At 35.6% G+C, this 18,753-nt stretch overlaps 1 long non-coding RNA gene across 1 annotated transcript in view; it reads left to right on the forward strand.

Moving 5' to 3' along the window:
- The window catches only part of LOC118144221 (uncharacterized), a 120,922-nt gene that overhangs the window by 72,919 nt on the left and 29,250 nt on the right, over nucleotides 1–18,753 (forward strand). The window lies entirely within an intron of this gene.

Consider the following 18,753-nt stretch of genomic DNA (forward strand, 5'->3'; position numbering starts at 1 on the left):
AGATGGGTAGATTGCAAAATTTTTTCCCATTCTCTCAGTTGCCAGTTCACTCTAATGATTGTTTCTTTTGCTGTGCAGAAGCTTTTAAGTTTAATTAGTTCCCATGTGCCCATTTTGGCTTCTGCTGCCAGTGCTTTTGCTGTTTCAATCATGAAGTCTTGACTATGTGTATGTCCTGAATGGTTTTGCCTAGGTTTTCTTCTAGAGTTTTTATGGTATTAGGTCTTATGTTTAAGTCTTTAATCCATCTGGAGTTAATTTTAGAGTGAAGTGTCAGGAAGGCATCCAGTTTCTGCTTTCTGCACACTGCTAGTGAGTTTTCCCAATACCATTTATTAAACAGAGGATCTTTTCCCCATTGCTTGTTTTTGTCAGGTTTGTCAAAGATCAGATGGTTGTAGATGTGTGGCATTGCTTCCGAGGCCTCTTTCTGTTCCATTGGTCTATGTCTCTGTTTTGGTACCAGTACCATGCTATTTTGATTACTGTAGCCTTGTAGTATAGTTTGAAATCAGGTAGCGTGATGCCTCCAGATTTGTTCTTTTTGCTTAGGATTGTCTTGGCTATGCAGGCTCTCTTTTGGTTCTATATGAAGTTTAAGGTGGGTTTTTTCAGTTCTTTGAAGAAGGTCATTGGCAGCTTGATGGGGATAGTGTTGAATCTATAAAGTACTTTGGGCAGTATGGCCATTTTCATGATACTGATTCTTCCTATCCAGGAGCATGGAATATTTCTCCATCTGTTTGTGTCCTCTTTTATTTCCTTGAGCACTGGTTTGTAGTTATTCTTGAAGAGGTCCTTTACATCCTTTGTTAATTGTATTCCTAAGTATTTTATTCTCTTTGTAGCAATTGTGAATGGGAGTTTGCTCATCATTTGGCTCTCTGTTAGTCTGTTATTAGTGTATAGAAATGCTTGTGATTTTGGCACATTTATTTTGTATACTGAGACTTTGCTGAAGTTGCTTATCAGTTTAAGGAGATTTTGGGCTGAGGTGATAGGGTCTTCTAAGTATACAATCATGTCATCTGCAAATAGACACAATTTGACTTCCTCTTTTCCTAATTGAATACGCTTTATTTTTTTTCTTGCCTAATTGCTCTGGCTAGAACTTCCAATACTATATTGAATAAGAGTGGTGACAGGGCATCCTTGTCTACTGCCATATTTCCAAGGGAATGCTTCCACTTTTTGCCCTTTCAGTATGATATTGGCTGTAGGTTTGTCAGAAATAGCTTTTATAGTTTTGAGATATGTTCCTTCAATACTTAGTTTATTTAGACTTTTTAGCATAACAGGCTGTTGAATTTTGTTGAAGGCCTTCTCTGCATCTATTGAGATAATCATGTGGTTTTTGTCTTTGGTTCTGTTTATGTGGTGGATTACATTTATAGATTTGCATATGTCACACCAGCCTTGCATCCCCAGAATGAAGCCTACTTGATTGTGATGGATAAGGTTTTTGATGTGCTGTTGCAATCGGTTGCCAGTATTTTATTGAAGATTTTTGCATCTATGTTCATCATGGATATTGGCCTGAAGTTTTTTTTCTTGTTGAGTCTCTGCTGGGTTTTGGTATCAGGATGATGTTGGTCTCATAAAATGATTTGGGAAAGATTCCCTCTTTTTGTATTGTTTAAAATAGTTTCAGAAGGAATGGTACCAGCTTCTCTTTGTACATCCGGTAGAATTCAGCTTGGAAACCGTCTGGACCTGGACTTTTTTTGTTTGGTAGGCTATTAATTGCTGCCTCAACTTCAAACCTTGTTATTGGTCTATTCAAGGTTTTCAACTTCTTCCTGGTTTAGGCTTGCGGGGGTGCAAGTGTGCGGGAATTTATCCATTTCTTTCAGGTTTACTGGTTTATGTGCATAGAGTTGTTTGTAGTAATCTCTGATTGTAGTTTGTATTTCTGTGGAATCAGTGGTGATATCCCCTTTATCATTTTTTATTGCATCTATTTGATTCTTCTCCCTTTTTTATTAATCTGGCAGCTTTTAAGTTTCTTTCCTTTGTCTTAACTTTGGATAACCTGGTGACTTTGTGCCTAGGCGAAGATCTTTCTGTGATAAATTTTCCAGGTGTTTTTGTGCTTCTTCTTTTTGGATGTCTAGGTCTCTAGCAAGGATGGGGAAGTTTTCCTCAATTATTCTCCCGAGTATGTTTTCCAAACTTTTAGATTTATCTTATTCCTCAGGAATACTGAGTATTATCATGTTTGACCATTTAACATAATCCCAGACTTCTTGGAGGCTTTGTTCAGATCTTCTTTCTCTTTTTTCTTTTTCATTGGATTGGGTCAATTAGAAGACCTTGTCTTTGAGTTCTGAATTTATTTCTTCTACTTGTTCCATTCTATTGCTGAGCCTTCCCAGAGTATTTCACATTTCTAAAAGTGTGTCCAAAGTTTCTTTCTTTCTTTTTTTTTTTTTTTTGAGACAGAGTCTTTCTCTATTGCCCAGGCTGGAGTGCAGTGGCACTATCTTGACTCCCTGCAACATTTGCCTCCTGGGTTCAAGTGATTATACTGGTTCAGCCTCCCAAGCAGCTGGGATTACAGGTACCCACCACCATGCCTGGCTAATTTCTGCATTTTTTAATAGAGTCAGGGTTTCCCTGTGTTGGCCAAGGTGGTCTCGAACTCCTGACCTCAGATGTTCCTCCCTCCTTGGCCTCCCAAAGTGCTGGGGTTACAGGCGTGAGCCACTGTGCCTAGCCAGTTTCCTGAATTTTTTAAATTGTTTTTTCCTTTAAGCTATCTATTTCCTTGAATATTTCTCCCTTCACTTCTTGTATCATTTTTTGGATTTCCTTGCATTGCGCTTCGCCTTTCTCTCGTCCCTCCATGATTAGCCTAATTGACATGGAGACCTCTGATATGTGATATTTAGGAAATTAGGTTGACGTATTTAAAAAAAGAGGGAAAACATCCTCTGCAGTAACTTTCTTATTTCCAAGGATTATATACATGATAATAATTTGAGAAATGCTTACTGAAATTGAAATGCAGGGCAAATAATCACAGAATCTTCAGGATCCTAATACTATTAATAGATAACATAACTGTAGCAGAGAATGGCCATGGTGTTCCACTATATGTTCTCTCCCTTTTCCTTTTACGATAGACCTTTCAAATTTCAGCTGGCCACATGGACACCCAGAATAAAGACCATAATGACCTGCCTTCCTTGCAGCTAGTTATGACCATCTATATTTGGTCAGCAGTATGTAAGCAGGAGTGATGTAGGCAACTGTTTTTTTTTCTTCCCCTTTCCTTCTGGGTCCTTGTGGGTGAATATGACCCTCAAGTTCTGGCAAAGCCACCAGAAGGAGCCTCAATCTTTGACACTGCATTACTTCTCAATTGCCCTTGCTCAGATACAGAAAAGGAAACTAAACTTCTGTCTTAATTCACTAGTATTTTGAGTTATCTTTTAGTAGCTAATGCAATAGAACTAACACAATAATCAGTATGGTACTAGAGTAGACGGTGAATATAATGGAAACATTTTCGGATTTTAAAATGCATTTACCCTCATTGTTTCTTGTAGATTTCATTAACTAATTTATGAAAGAGAATCATTTTATCATGTGCAGTTTTCCAGTGTAAATGTCTATTTTCTCTTCTATCAAGGTAAACAGGTTTGATAATACATTATGTACAGACATTTTTTTTTTACAGTTTAAAAAGTCACTTTTGCATGTTATTTTAATCTTTGTACAAGTTCTATGAGATCTTATTATCTTTCATTTTATACATGAGAAATCTGAGATTAACTAAGGACATATGTTTCCAGTAAGTGGTGGGTGGGTCTGGAACCCAAATTCAGAGATGAAAACCCACTAATGTATCCAGCATGTAATTACATTTCTGTTTTCTATCGGCAAATGCATGATTGTGAGTAGCAGCTGTTATTTGGTGGAAAACTGAAAACTTTCTAATGTGGCTTCTATCCCAATAGTTAGCATTCCTGAAAAGTTTCCTTGGATCATAGTGACTACCTTAAAAAAGGATTCTGTGTCAGTTGTTCAGAAAGTGCTGCAAATTCTTCCTGTCCTGAAGTTTCACATTTGTATATTAAAGACCTTAAGAAATCCCATTGTAAAGAGGCCTATTTAACTTAAACTCTGCCTTCTTCAAACTTATTCAGAAACACCTTTTATGTATATATTAAAGCACAACACCCTTTAGTAAGTCCTGCCTTACTATGAGACAGTTCTTTTTCTCCTAGAGACATATATTAGTGGTCTAAAATGTGAAGCCATTTTATATACAATAATTTAATGAGCTTCTAGCCATATGCATATAGTCCTAAACCCACAAAGCTGCTCAGGGATTTGAGGTATGTGGGAAGCAGATGGCTCATTCATTCTTGGACATTTTTGGTCCCCAATTCTTGGAAAGTTCTTTTTATGGATTTGGCAATACAAGTTATTCCTCAGGGAAACTGTGTCTGCTATAGATCCCATTCTGTATTACTAATTTTTTAGAGTTCTTTGACTCAGGATATGGCAAATGTATTTTAAGTTGCTTGATGGGAAAATTTTATAATTATATGTATGCTACATAAGGCCATGAAACAGGACACTATAGTGCTTATGAGAAAATAAAAAATACTGTTAAAAACTTCCCAGTTTCCTCTGTGGAAAAAACTAAAAGGAGACTGCTAATTCCTTTCAAGATTTTTTAAACTGAGAAATGCTTATAGACTTTAGATTTTTAGCTTTGATATATTATGTACATATTCGATTCTTATCACCAAAGAGCATGTAATTTCCTATTTTAATGTCAGAGAACATTGAAGCCAACCTGGATAATTAAAAAACCTGATATTACTGTTATAATTACTATGCTCTTACTATCCTTTGCTGTAATGGGACATACGTGGCAATGGTCACGTTTATTAGGGATGGAGACAGGACTATGAAATATTCCCAAGGAAGCTTCAAGTTCATAAAAATAGTCCTGATTTAGAATTGGATGACTTAGGGTTGAAGAACCATCGGAATACCCTGGAGACAAGCTATTTTAAGAATATAATTCTCTGCAAAATAATTTGTATGTTTAATGTAATTTAATCTTCACAGACTTTTTTTGTCAGGGTTGACATAATCATTTCTAAAATCATCTGGAAGAACAAACAGATGAGAATGTCCAAAAACATTATGAGAGAGAAAAATGTTATGTGAAATTGAACTTTCACTTGCAAATATTAAAACATATTATAAAACTTCAGTTATTAATGTACCATAATAGTGACAAAAGAATAAATCACAGATGTAGAATAGAAAGGCAAGAAATAGACTCTAAAATATATAGAAATTTATACTAAGCTAAAGGTGGCATTTTAACTTAATGGTAAATGGAAAGATCATTTAATAAGTAAAACAGGAAATGTAGCATCATTGTTTGAACAAAAAACAGATTTTCTCTCATGTCTTTGTTGAAATATTTCCTTGAGAGTTTAAAGAGTTCAAAGTAAAATTAAGAAGCTATGAAAATTTTAAAGTATAAAAACTTTTCCAAGCCTAAAAGCAAAAAAAAAAAAGACAAAATAAAATATTGATACATTTTTCTACATAAAAAACTTCAAAATTAGAAGGCAAACTGGGGAAGTATTTGCAACATATATGACTGTATATTGCAACATATATGACTGACAAATGTTTCCTATCTTTAAGACAACAAAAATGCTCACAAATTATTAAGTAAACTATGTGCTCCTTAATTTACATGGGTAAATGAGTGAATAGGACATTGGAGAAAGAAAAGATGAGACATACATATAAACTTAGTAGTCATAAAATAATTTAAAAATAAGACAATAAGTTATAATGGAGAAATAAAGACTTTTCAAAAAACCATTTTTTGGTGGGGGCTAAGTAAAATGAAAATCACTTTCATTGCTGGTTGGAAAATACATTAATATAATCTTTAAGGTCAACTTGGTCATATATATCAAGTATGTTATACATTCTGAAATCCTCAGATTGTTAATTCTACTTCAGACAATCCTAAGAAGATACTTAAAATGTACATAGAATTTATATACAGATGTTTTTATCGTTAAAATTTAGAAGTACCCTAAAAATGAACTTTTTATTCCACAGAATATTGTACTTAAGACCATCAGCCTTGGAGGATGCAGATCTGGTTTGAATCTCACTTTCCAATAAACATTATGCCCTTGAGCAAGTTACTTAACTTCAAAAATATGTGCCACACAAGGCTGTTCTAAGGAATAACTGATAATATATGTAAGGTGCTGTATACAATACCTAGAATTCCTCAACAGCAGAGCTCAATAAATGGTAGTTACTACTATTATTACTGTTATAGATACAGGAATACATAATTTTAGAGAATATTGTCATTAAGAAATACCTGTGATAAAATATTGTGGAGAAATCTAGACATGAAACTAATTTATATGCACATATACACCAAATAAAGGAAATACAACAGGTGTGGTAGAATGGTAGATCATGATTTGTTTTATTTGTATTTTGAAGAATTCTTTTTTTTTTTTTTTTTTTTTTTTGCTGTTGTTGTTGAGATGGAGTCTCACTCTGTCGCCCAGGCTGGAGTGTAGTGGTACTATCTTGGCTCACTGCAACCTCTGCCTCTGGGGTTCAAGCAATTCTCCTGCCTCAGCCTCCTGAATAACTAAGACTACAGGCGCCTGCCACCACACCTAGCTAATTTTTGTATTTTTAGTAGAGACAGGGTTTCACCATCTTGGCTAGGCTGGTTTCGAACTCCTGACCCCAAGCAATCTGCCTGCCTTGGCCTCCCAACATGCTGGGATTACAGGTGTGAGCCACCATGCCCGGCCTGAATTCTTACTTTTTAAAACAATGTAACTGTAGCCATTTTATGACCTGCAAAAATTTTCTTAACCTTTAGGAAGTATCCTCACATAGTATTAGATGGAGTATGTTCAGATAGACTGAAACACTGCATCTAAGAGCTCCATGAGCAAAGATGCATGTTTTCTTTTAAAATTTTACACATTTAAAATTTTATTGTAGTAAGAGTGTGAAACATGAGGTCTACCCTCTTAACAAAATTTTAAATTTACAATCAAAACACTTAAACTATTAATAAGTTAACTATAGGTTCAGTGTTGTATAGAAGATCTCTAGAACATATTCATCTTGTGTAATTAAAAGTTTATGCCCACTGATTAACACCTTCCCATAACCATGTTTCCACTCTCTGATTCTGAGTTTGACTCTTTTAGATACCTCATATAAGTGAAATCATGTGCTATTTGTCCTGCTGGAACTGGCTTATTTTGCTTAGCATAATGTCTTCAAGGTTCATCCATGTTGTTGCCTATCCTTTTTAAGCCTGAATAATATTTCATTGCATGTACCAGTTTCTTCATCTGTTGATCTTTTGATGGCCATTTAGATGTTTCTACACAGTAGGTATTAGGAATAATGCTGTAATAACCACCAGGTTGCAAATCTCTTCAAGATCCTAATTTCAGTTCATTTGGGTAAATACCTAGATCACATACTGCTTGTGTTTTTAATTTTTTGAGGAACCGTTATCCTTATTCACATAGTGGCTGCATGATTTTGCCTTTCCACCAACAGTTCACAGGGTTCCAATTTCTTCACATCCTTCCCAACACTTGTCTTTTCACATGTTGCTTGTTTTCAGAAATTTAAGGGATTTCTACACTTGTTCATATGTGTGTAAAGATGGGCACTTTCTTCTATTATAGAGTATTTATCATCTTTGAGACTGTCCAATATCAACACATAAGAAGCAAAGAAAGAAAATATACTCCCATCCTCAAATCCTCTTATTGTGCAAAAATAAGTATCTAGTTTGAGTCCTTTTACATATCTGAATTAAAATAAATTATGCTATTCAGTAGTAACAAACATCCTCCAATATTTCAATGACTTAAAACCATAGAAGTTCATATTTTTGGCCCTGCTACATGTCCACTGAAGATCAGCAGAAGTGTCTTCCTCATTAGTCATTCAGATTCCCCAGGCTGTTGGGAGCTTCTTCCTCTCTAGTACATGGTGAAAAATGAAGTGGAGCACTGAGGACCAGCACTTAAATACTTTTACCCAGAATGACATGTGTCACTTTGTTCAAGTTCATTGGCCAAAGCAAGTTAGCCATGGTGGCAGGAAGGTATAATTCTCTTGTGTGATCATATTGCTAAGAAGTTAGTAATGTCTGCCACACATGTCCAATAATATTATATCATCTCTGTTAAAGTGAATTCTAATCCTCAAAATCACATAGGTGAAAGGGTTTATTGAGAGGTAGTAAAAGATTGCTTTTCTATATTCATGGCCAACTATAAAATGAGATTAATTTGTGATGTGCCTATGAAATGATAATATCATGTATTCCAAAATTAACAGAAACTTTTTTTTACATTGTAAAAGTACATGTTATATGTTATCCATTCTGCAGGAAGAGACTGCTCAATTTCCAAATTCAAGAAAGAGAAAAACCAATATACTTTTATTTTCTACTTTTTATATTTCCTTTCTGAGTTCCTCATTTGCCTTTTAGCTATTTGAAACCAGGAGATGGAGCCACACCATTGAAGATATTCCAGCACCTGGCTTCTCTGGGTGCTCCTGAGTAAACTCTTCCCATTATTCAAGAAATGAAGTTTAACTGACAGACTTGAGGTTTTTGCCACTGTCTGGTTCTCTTTATAAATAGATAAATTTACACTATATAAGAGAAATATGGTTGGGTCATATGTTAAGGACTTTTTTTTTTTGCAAGAATAGTTTATATTCCACAAATGCTTCTTCTGTACTCCTACCTATATGATAAAAATATATGTATTCTACACTTATTTTATTCTGCATTGTTCCATGGAAAGTACACACACATGTATCAGCCTGTAGTGATCATTAAGACCCCTATGGCTGAAACATAACAAAACCTGATATTTTAATCAAGGCTTAATCAAGGGTGAGCATCGTATATGCCAACAAGGGCCAGGAATATACACTGATAAATGACATGGGCTGGGTGGGAACCGTTGCAAATGGAGACTGCCTGAGTATGTATGGTGATGAGGACTTTTATTCATATCTAGCTGATTGTGGCTATGTGAAAATGCAATTCTTTTTGCCAGACTTTCTTATTTTAAAGAGATATCCAAATCCTATATTTTATGTGACATATATAAATTTTCAAATACAAACAACAGTTTTTTAAAGTTACAAAAACTCTTCAGGCTAAACAAATACCTTGGTGCTGCCAATTTTTGACCTTGTTTTAAATAGTTTAAAGATAGTTTTGCATTTTTACATCATCTGTTTCATGAATCCTGATAAGAATGCTACAAAGTAATTTTTATCATTGCTATTTGATGACTGTGGTTAATGAGGCTAAGAGCATCAGGTAATTTGCCTGAAGTCACAAAGCCAGTATGTGCATCTTTGCCAGAATTGCAAACTAGATGCAATTCTATCTCGTTTTCTTTCCACTTTGTTTTTGTTTGTTTGTTTGAGACAAAGTCTCACTGTGTTGCTCAGGCTGGGTCAGTGGCAGGATATTGGCTCATGGCAACCTCCATCTCCCAGGTTCAAGCGGTTCTCATGCCTCAGCCTCCCAAGTAGCTGGGATTACAGGCATGCGCCCACAGCCCAGCTAATTTTTTTGTATATTTAATAGAGATGGTGTTTCACCATGTTGCCCAGGAGACCCACCCCCCTCGGCCTCCCACAGGCCTGAGCCACCATGCCCAGCTTCATTCCGCTTCTTAAAGCTTTCTTTTTTTCTTTCTGAATATTGATATGCATGTGGGATCAGACATATGGATAAATCTCTTCTAGCTCTAATTTCTGCTGTTTCCATATGACTTTGACTTCGATCTTTCTTATTTCAATTCATTTGGTAGATGGTGAAGAGTACTAGACCTCAGCTTCTGTGGTCGCCCCCATCTGTGAAACCCCATTGTTTCCAGGCAGCAACCTCATTGCAGAGACTCAGGCCACCAAATTATATTATGGCCATGATAGTTTTGTTTGTAATGACTAGTTAGCAGATAGAGGTTATCCTCCTGGCCTGGTTATCCTCCATTTTTGTTATTCTCTTTCTTGTCTCCACATAGTCTAAGAAGACCACATCTGAGACCCTAAGTGAATTCAGTCTCTCTTTTTAAACTAAGAACTTTGATGTTGATCTTTTACTTTTTCCTAGGTATATATATTTTCATAATTTTTAAGTATAAATTTCAACATGTGGAGCAGAAATAAAGGGGCAAAAAGGCAATTCTTGCCTGGAGTTATCCTTCAATTATAAGCTCTAATCTATGACTCTCTCAATGTGTTTCTCTACTCCTTAATTAAATAAGGAGCCATTAAATCAGTAAATCCAAGTGCTATTAACTCCTTAAAATACTTCTCTCTCTCTTTTTAAAAAAAATATCTATTTTATTGTGTTTTAGGTTTTGGGATACATGTGAAGAACATGCAAGATCGTTGCATAGGTACATACCTGGCAATGGGATTTGCTGCCTTCCTCCCCATCACCAATATCTGGCATTTCTCCCCATGTCATCCCTCCCCAACTCTCCACATCCCACTGTCCCACCTCTAGTTCCTCACCCCACTGCAGACCCCAGTGTGTGATGCTCCCCTCCCTCTGTCCATGTGTTCTCATTGTTCAACACCCACCTATGAGTGAGAACATGTGGTGTTTGATATTCTGTTCTTGTGTCAGTTTGCTGAGAATGATGGTTTCCAGGTTCATCCATGTCCCTACAAAGGACATGAACTAATCCTTTTTTATGGCTGCATAATATTCCATGGTGTATATGTGCCACATTTTCCCTGTCCAGTCTATCATTGATAGGCATTTGGGTTGGTTCCAAGTCTTTGTTATTGTAAACAGTGCTGCAAGGAACATTTGTGTGCATGTGTCTTTATAATAGAACGATTTATAATCCTTTGCATATATACCCAGTAATGGGATTGCTGGGTCAAATGGAATTTCTATTTCTAGATCCTTGAGGAAGGACACTGTCTTCCACAATGGTTGAACTAGTTTACACTCCCACCAACAGTATAAAAGTGTTCCTATTTCTCCACATCCTCTCCAACATCTGTTGTCTCCAGATTTTTAAATGATTGGCATTCTAACTGGCATGAGGAGCTATCTCAATGAGGTTTTGATTTGCATTTCTCTAATAAACAGTGATGATGAGCATTTTTTCATAAGTTTGTTGGTCTCATAGATGTCTTCTTTTGTAAAGTGTCTGTTCATATCCTTCCCCCACTTTTAAATGGGCTTGTTTTTTTTCTTGTAAATCTGTTTTAGTTCTTTGTAGATTCTGGATATTAGCCCTTTGTCAGGTGGGTAGATTGCAAAAATTTTTTCCCATTCTGTTGGTTGCTGGTTCACTCTAATGATTATTTCTTTTTCCGTGCAGAAGCTCTGGAGTTTAGTCAGGTCCCATTTGTCCATTTTGGCTTTTGTTGCCATTGCTTTTGGTGTTCTAGTCATGAAGTGCTTGCCTATGCCTATGTCCTGAATGGTTTTGCCTAGGTTTTCTTCTAGGGTTTTTATGGTGTTAGGTCTTATGTTTAAGTCTTTAATCCAACTGGAGTTAATTTTACTGTAAGGTGTCAGGAAGGGGTCCAGTTTCTGCTTTCTGTACTTTTCTCTTGAGAAAATTATTTGAGTAGCTACTTAGTTTTTAATGAGGTTAGGAGATACAGCGTGAATTCACTTGAACTGAAAATGCACTCTGCCATTTGGATGACATCAAAGGGGTTGCCATAGTTTTCCTCTCATGCTTTCTTCTCAGCTACAACCATACCTGAATGATTCAAGATGGTCATACAGAAGTAAGCTTTAGAACGGCCTGAGAAGGCACATTTAATTAGGAGCCAGGGAACCATACCTGTCCACTAGGGGCTTAGAACTGCTAGGTCCCTATGGACTTTTTTATTTTTTGAGACTTTGTATATAGCATCTTACAAACTTTCCCAACACCAGATGACAGCTGTTAGGTTTCTAAGTTTAGAATGGTTAACTAACTTTTCCAAGATCACGTGACTACTTAGTGATGGAACATGATTCAGAATTCAGGACAGGTTCAAAGCTCTTTCTCCTTGTGATGTTTATTTAATTTTATGCATCAATTTGACTGGGCCATGAGGCACCCAGATCAGCTCTCCTGGATCTATAGCTTGCAAGGTGAAGATCATGGGATTTCTCAGCCTTCACAATTGTGTACATCAATTTCTTATAATAAATATTTTTCTTTGTACAAATATGTCTATTTTTCTTATTTCTCTGGAGAACCCTTACCACCACACCCCCTTACAGGTCACAGCTGTATTATTGTTCTCATTCCACATTTGATTGTATGTCAATCATTTTGATTTTTGTTCATCTTTTTACTTCATTTATAAGAGTTATTTGAGATTCATAAATGGAAATTAATTGTAATGAACATAAGTTTTGAAATGTCAGGTAAATTTATTAATTTATGTAAAGCCCTTAGAACACTGCCAGAGATACACCAATAAACAAGAGTTTGCTTTTAAAATTATTTTTGTTCCCTTTGTACCCTAACACCAAGCACATGTTTTGAGAAGACCAGGCACTAAATACATATTTGTTAAATAAGAAGAAAAAATTTGAGGACCTAATTATTACTGAGGCATGTTTCACGTTCATTTAGTTAAAGTCTCTGCCACCATCTGTAATATAGGGAAAAAAGCCTTTATATGCTAGTATTTTTAAGTTTACAGAACTCATGTTTCCATTCTCTAAAAATAGTCTTCAATTGCAGTTTGCCTCTTGCCACATTAAGATAGGTTCCCCACATCACACCACATTATAGCAAATTTGCGGCTTCCTATTTTCATTGTACAGACTTCCAGTGATTTTGGAATCCAAATCTTATGTCAATATTTTCATACATGAGTACAGATGGAGCCTGTCATCTCAATAGAGATTCAGAATAATTCAGTGGAGAAAAACTTGGCTTAGGAGTCAGAAAGTGGAGTATGTGTGTTTGAGTTTCAATTTCACAATTTTCTAATTATGTTGTTATCCTAAAAAACAGGAATGGCAACATCTACTCCATGGGCTGGTTGTGAGGGAAGAATGAGTTAATTATGAAAAAAATACTTTGTTGACTGTAAAGCATTGTATTAAGATAAATATTAATGCTTCCAGTATATATGTAATTTTCTGAAATACATGTAGAATATGTGGCATTAAACATCAGTTGTTCATAACAACTACTAGAAATGACCACTGCCATGCATTGTGGCTCATCTAAATGTCTTAAAATTTAGCTCTTACCATTACCATAACTATAATAGGCCATGTGATATTTTCAAGTCTCTAGGAGTCTTAGCATATACATTTACTAAAAGACAATTCCACAAGCTAGAATGGGATGATTTTTAGTGTGGAAAATGTGATGGCCAAAGATTGCTGGTCCCTAAAATATATTCTGAAAAATTCCTTGCTGAACCATTTTACCTTGCTAAAGCCATGAATCATGTTATCTTATTGCTAATATGTTTACAAACTGGTTGAAAGATATGTTGATCATTCACAAAATTTAGAGCTTTGATGAAGAACAAGTGGGTTTACATATTGAATCTAATTTGCCTTAGTGAAATTGATTGGGTTTTTATGTAAAATACAGAGATTAAAAAAATATATAGCACAGATCCATTAGTTGATGATGCTCATATACACTCATAACCAAGTTTCAGCTGAAAAAAAATTCTAAAATGGACTTTTTTTTTTTGAGACTGAATTTCACTCTTGTTGCCCAGGCTGGAGTGCGATTGCACCATCTTGGCTCACTGCAACCTCTGCCTCTCGGGTTAAAGCAATTCTCCTGCCTCAGCCTCCCAAGTAGCTGGGATTACAGGAGCCCACCACTATGTCTGGGTAATTTTTTGTATTTTTAGTAGAGGCTGGGTTTCACCATGATAGCCAGGCTGGTCTCAAACTCCTGACCTCAGGTGATCCACCCACCTCAGTCTCCCAAAGTGCTGGAATTACAGGCATAAGCCACTGAACCTGGACAATGGACTGCATTTATAAATCTTTGAAACCAGCACGAAGTTTATATCTAAATTTCTCTTGGCCTCATTTAAAAGATCTTAAAGTACTTCTCACAATAAACACACACTGCTGCTTTATAAAGGTCATGTTTACCACTATGATTTCTTGTAAAAGGAGCAAAGTGTTTTATTCAGAGCAACCAAGCCATATAATATCCTAATTTTTCCATTTAAAAATTTTAATAGCTGCATAGCTATTAAAGTAAAATATATAGTATGTCATGCAATGCAGACAAACTTAAGCAAGAATTGGCCCAAACAATTGAAGTTATATAACAAAGCAGCTTAAGCTGAATTTTTATTTATGTTTTTAAACATTTATTTCAGGTTCATGGGTACCTGTGCAGGAAAATTGTGTATCATGGGGATCTGATGTACAGATTATTCTGTCACCCATGTAATAAGCATAGTTCCTGTTTCCTACCCTCCTCACTCAAGTGGGTCCTGGTACCTGCTGTTCCTTTCTTTGTATCCACGTATTCTTAATGTTTAGCTCTCACTTAAAGTGGGAACATGCTGTATTTGGTTTTTCATTCCTATGTTAGTTCATTTAGGATAATGGCCTCAAGCTTTATCCATGTTGCTGCAAAGGATATGATCTTGTTCTTTTGTATGGCTGCATAGTATTCCATGGCATATATGTACCATGTTTTCTTTATCCTGCCTACTGATGATGGGCATTTAGATTGATTTCAAGTCTTTCATATTGTGAACAGTGCTGCAATGAACATACATGTGCATGTGTCTTTACGGTAGAAAGATTTATATTCCTTTGGGAATATACCCAGTAATAGCATTGCTGGGCTGAATGGTAGTTTTGCTTTTAGTTCTTTAAGAAATCACCACACTGCTTTTCACAATGGCTGAACTAATTTACATTCCCATGAGCAATGTATAAGTTTTCCCTTTTCCCCATAATCCTGCCTGCATCTGTTGTTTTCTCACTTTTTAATCATAGCTATTCTGACTGGTGTGAGATGTTATCTTAGTGTGGTTTTGATTTGCATTTCTCTATTAGTGACATTGAATATTTTTTTAATATGCTTGTGGGACATGTGAATGTCAGATGAAGCTGAATTTTTATGTGGGAAAGAGTGATTGAAATAAATTAGAAATTTTTTTATCTTTCCACCTGCTTCTCTGGGTAAAAGCATCTGTGGTCTTTTTTAATTGTTAATGGAATGAGTTGATTTGTACATCTGCATTATAAAGAAAAATGCACATCAGACTATGCTTGCATATAAATGACAAGAGATTTCAGGAACAAACCTAGTTTTCTGCACTTGGATAAGATGAACCATGGATAAGAGCCATGGATAATAGGATCCTGTTAAATATGCTTGATACAGTGCTTGGGACAAAGTAAGAGCTTGCCACATGTTACTGCCTCTCTTTGCCCATTTTCTCCTGCTTTTTGAGAATTGAGTCCCATATTTTTCTTCTATGTATGGTTAACAGTCATTTAAACTAAATTATCACTAAAATTTATTTTTTGCTCAGAGCATTTATGTGAAACTGGGCCCCAAATTTGCCTTATTTTACAACATCTTGTAGTTTCTTCTGAGATGGCTTTGTTTTTATGTTACACAATTCTGCTACGTCTGGCATGGATTGAATTTATAGACACTATTCCAGCACATTGAAGAAAATATCAAAGCTTAAAATAAAACAGGCTACTATATATATAGATATATAGTTAAAAAGCACGAATACTCCATTTTAGTCTTTTTTACTAAAAGTACAAAATAAAATTAAAAGTTTCCTGGATGTAAAAGAGGAACTAACCGTTTTAGGACACATTTGTTTTACATTTTCCTTTAAAAACAGAACAATTTTAAAAATGGAGTGGAGATGACTTAACTATTAAAGTTAATACATTTAATATATTATGGAGGTGAAGTAAAATTGGTTCTGAATTTTGTGACTCAACACCTAACTGAGTAACCCATTAAGGTTGAAATTATTCTATGATAGAACACCCAACTCTTACATCTGGAACAACATGCAGCCCAGGGCAGCTAAATTTTGTTGAAAAAACTACACAACCCTGCATCATTTAAAACTTATGATCACTAATCTTAAATGGGTCAAGAAGTCTGATATTTCTCTAATAAATTTACTTTTGTATTCTCACATGATTATTTTACATTTTCTTTTCTTTCCTCAAATCTTCCATGTTCTTTTCCTTTCTCTCTCAGCTGATGAATTCATCTCATGCTTCACTGAGAAAGAAGTGGCCACCAGATAAGAATTATATCATCTTTCCAAGGGCAAATATGTCAATTTCTCAGCATCTGTGCCTATGTATCCTCTCTGACAGTGGAAAATTGTCCCTGTTCTTATCTCAACTCTTACCCTCCACTAGGGTCCCAACCTGTCTCACCTACATGAAGACTGCAAGCCAAAAATTAATGTTCTTTCCTTTCACAGAATTCTCCCTCTCCTCTCATTCTCATGCCTTTCCCCATATTTCTTCCCTCCCATATCAAGAAACCTCTCAAAATGTTGTTTGCTTCAGTAGCTTCCTATTTTCTTCTCAACTCAAATTTTATTTAGTTTTCATTCTCACGACTCTGCTGAAATGATTACTGATGATGTGTTCAACATTCCCACTTGTTCATCTAGCAGGTATCTCAAACACATCCACATATATATCCTTATATATGAACAATTCCAATATATTTCCTATGTCTTCCATGCGAAACATGTTGCTTACATACTGCATGGCTATTTTAGTGAGTTTTTATTTTAAATTGAGGTATAATTCATAAACAGTAAAATGTACAAATTTTAGCTGTATAGTTTGATATTTACCTTCACATACATACTTGTAAGCACCTTCTAGTCCAAGATGCAGAACACTGTCATCCACCTGGAAAGTGCCCTCATGCCTCTTTTCCTGTCAACATTTCTACACGTACTATTTTGTGACTTATGTCATGATGCACTAGCCTCATCTTGAGCATTATATAAATAGAATAATACAATGTCTACTCTTTGTGCCAGTATAATTTCTTGAAAAGTATTTTTTTTTTTGGAAGAAGCTTTCAGGAATTTAAATCTTGAACAGCTGGGAATGAACTGGAAGATGGAAATATAAAATGCAAAGTTTTTATACTGTTGGTGGGAATATAAATTAGTTCAAACATTATGGAAGACACTGTGGTAATTTCTCAAGGATCTAGAACCAGAAGTACCATTTGACCCAGCAATTCCATTACTGGGTATATACCCAAAGGCATACAAATCATTCTATTAAAAAGACACATGCACATGTATGTTTACTGAGGCACTATTTTTAATACCAAAATCATGGAACCAACCCAAATGCCACGCACCCGTGATAGACTGGCTAAAGAAAATGTGGTATATAAACACTATGGAATACTATGCAACCACAAAAAAAAGAAACCATGTCCTTTACAGGGATATGGATGGAGCTGGAAGCCATCATCCTCAGCAAACTAACGCAGGAACAGAAAACCAAACACCACATGTTCTCACTCATAAGTGGGTGTTGAACAATGAGAGCACGTGGACACAGGGAGGGGAACATAACACACTAGTGCCTGCTGGGGGTCGGGGGGTAGGGTAGGGAACTTAGAGGACAGGTCAATAGGTGCAGAAAACCACCACAGCACATGTATACCTATGTAACAAACCTGCACTTCCTATGCATGTATCCCAGAATTTAAAGTAAAATTAAAAAAAAAAAAAAAATGCAAAGTTACTGGCTTCTTCATGCAGACGACTGTTTTGTGGTTTCCTGCTTTGTTAGATTGTGGATTCTTTCCACCAATTACTGAGTTTATCTTCAAGAAGAAAGTACACAACATGACATTTCTGGATTTCATGCTTGAAACTCTGAATTAATACATTTTTAATTATTCATCTAAATTTAAAAGATAATTTCAAATCAGTGCTTTCTTACCGTGCTTCATCATTTTATGTCTTAAGTCTAATTACTTCAGTATCTGCTAACAGCATCATCTACTTCAGTCATTAGCATTCCTCAAAAAAAATTGTATTTTTTAGTTGGCTATTAAAATAATTAAAATTAGCCCTTTCTTTGAAAAAAAAAAAAAGAAAATAGTATTTTTAAAATTTATCCTCACTAATGCAAGTATCAATGGTTCCCTTTCAATGCTAGTAGAATTCTGTCACATGAATGTGCCATCATTGGTTTATACATTTTCCTCTTGGTGTACACTTTTCTATTTAATTGATTTCTAATGTTATCTTTGCTGTTTTCTTTTTAAATTTGCTCTTTTTTTTTGAGATGCAGACTAGCACTTTTGCCTGGGCTGGAGTGCAGTGGTGCGATCTTGGCTCACTGCAACCTCTGCCTCGCAGGTTCAAGCGATTCTCCTGCCTCAGCCTCCCAAGTAGCTGGAACTACAGCTGTGCACCTGGCTAACTTTTTTGGTAGAGACGGAGTTTCATCATGTTGCCCAGAGTCGTCTCGAACTCCGGAGCTCAGGCAATCTTCACATCTTGGCCTCCAAAAGTTCTAGGATTACAAGTGTGAGCTGCTGCTGCTGGCCTAAGATGCAATATTTTTTATATTTTAATATTTCTGAATTGGGATGCATCTTAAAATTTTTTAAGGCTAAACACATCATGTCTTTAATGGAAAATCTTTTTTGTCTTTGT

Source organism: Callithrix jacchus, chromosome 9 (assembly GCF_049354715.1).
Source record: "Callithrix jacchus isolate 240 chromosome 9, calJac240_pri, whole genome shotgun sequence".
Lineage (NCBI taxonomy): Eukaryota > Metazoa > Chordata > Mammalia > Primates > Cebidae > Callithrix > Callithrix jacchus.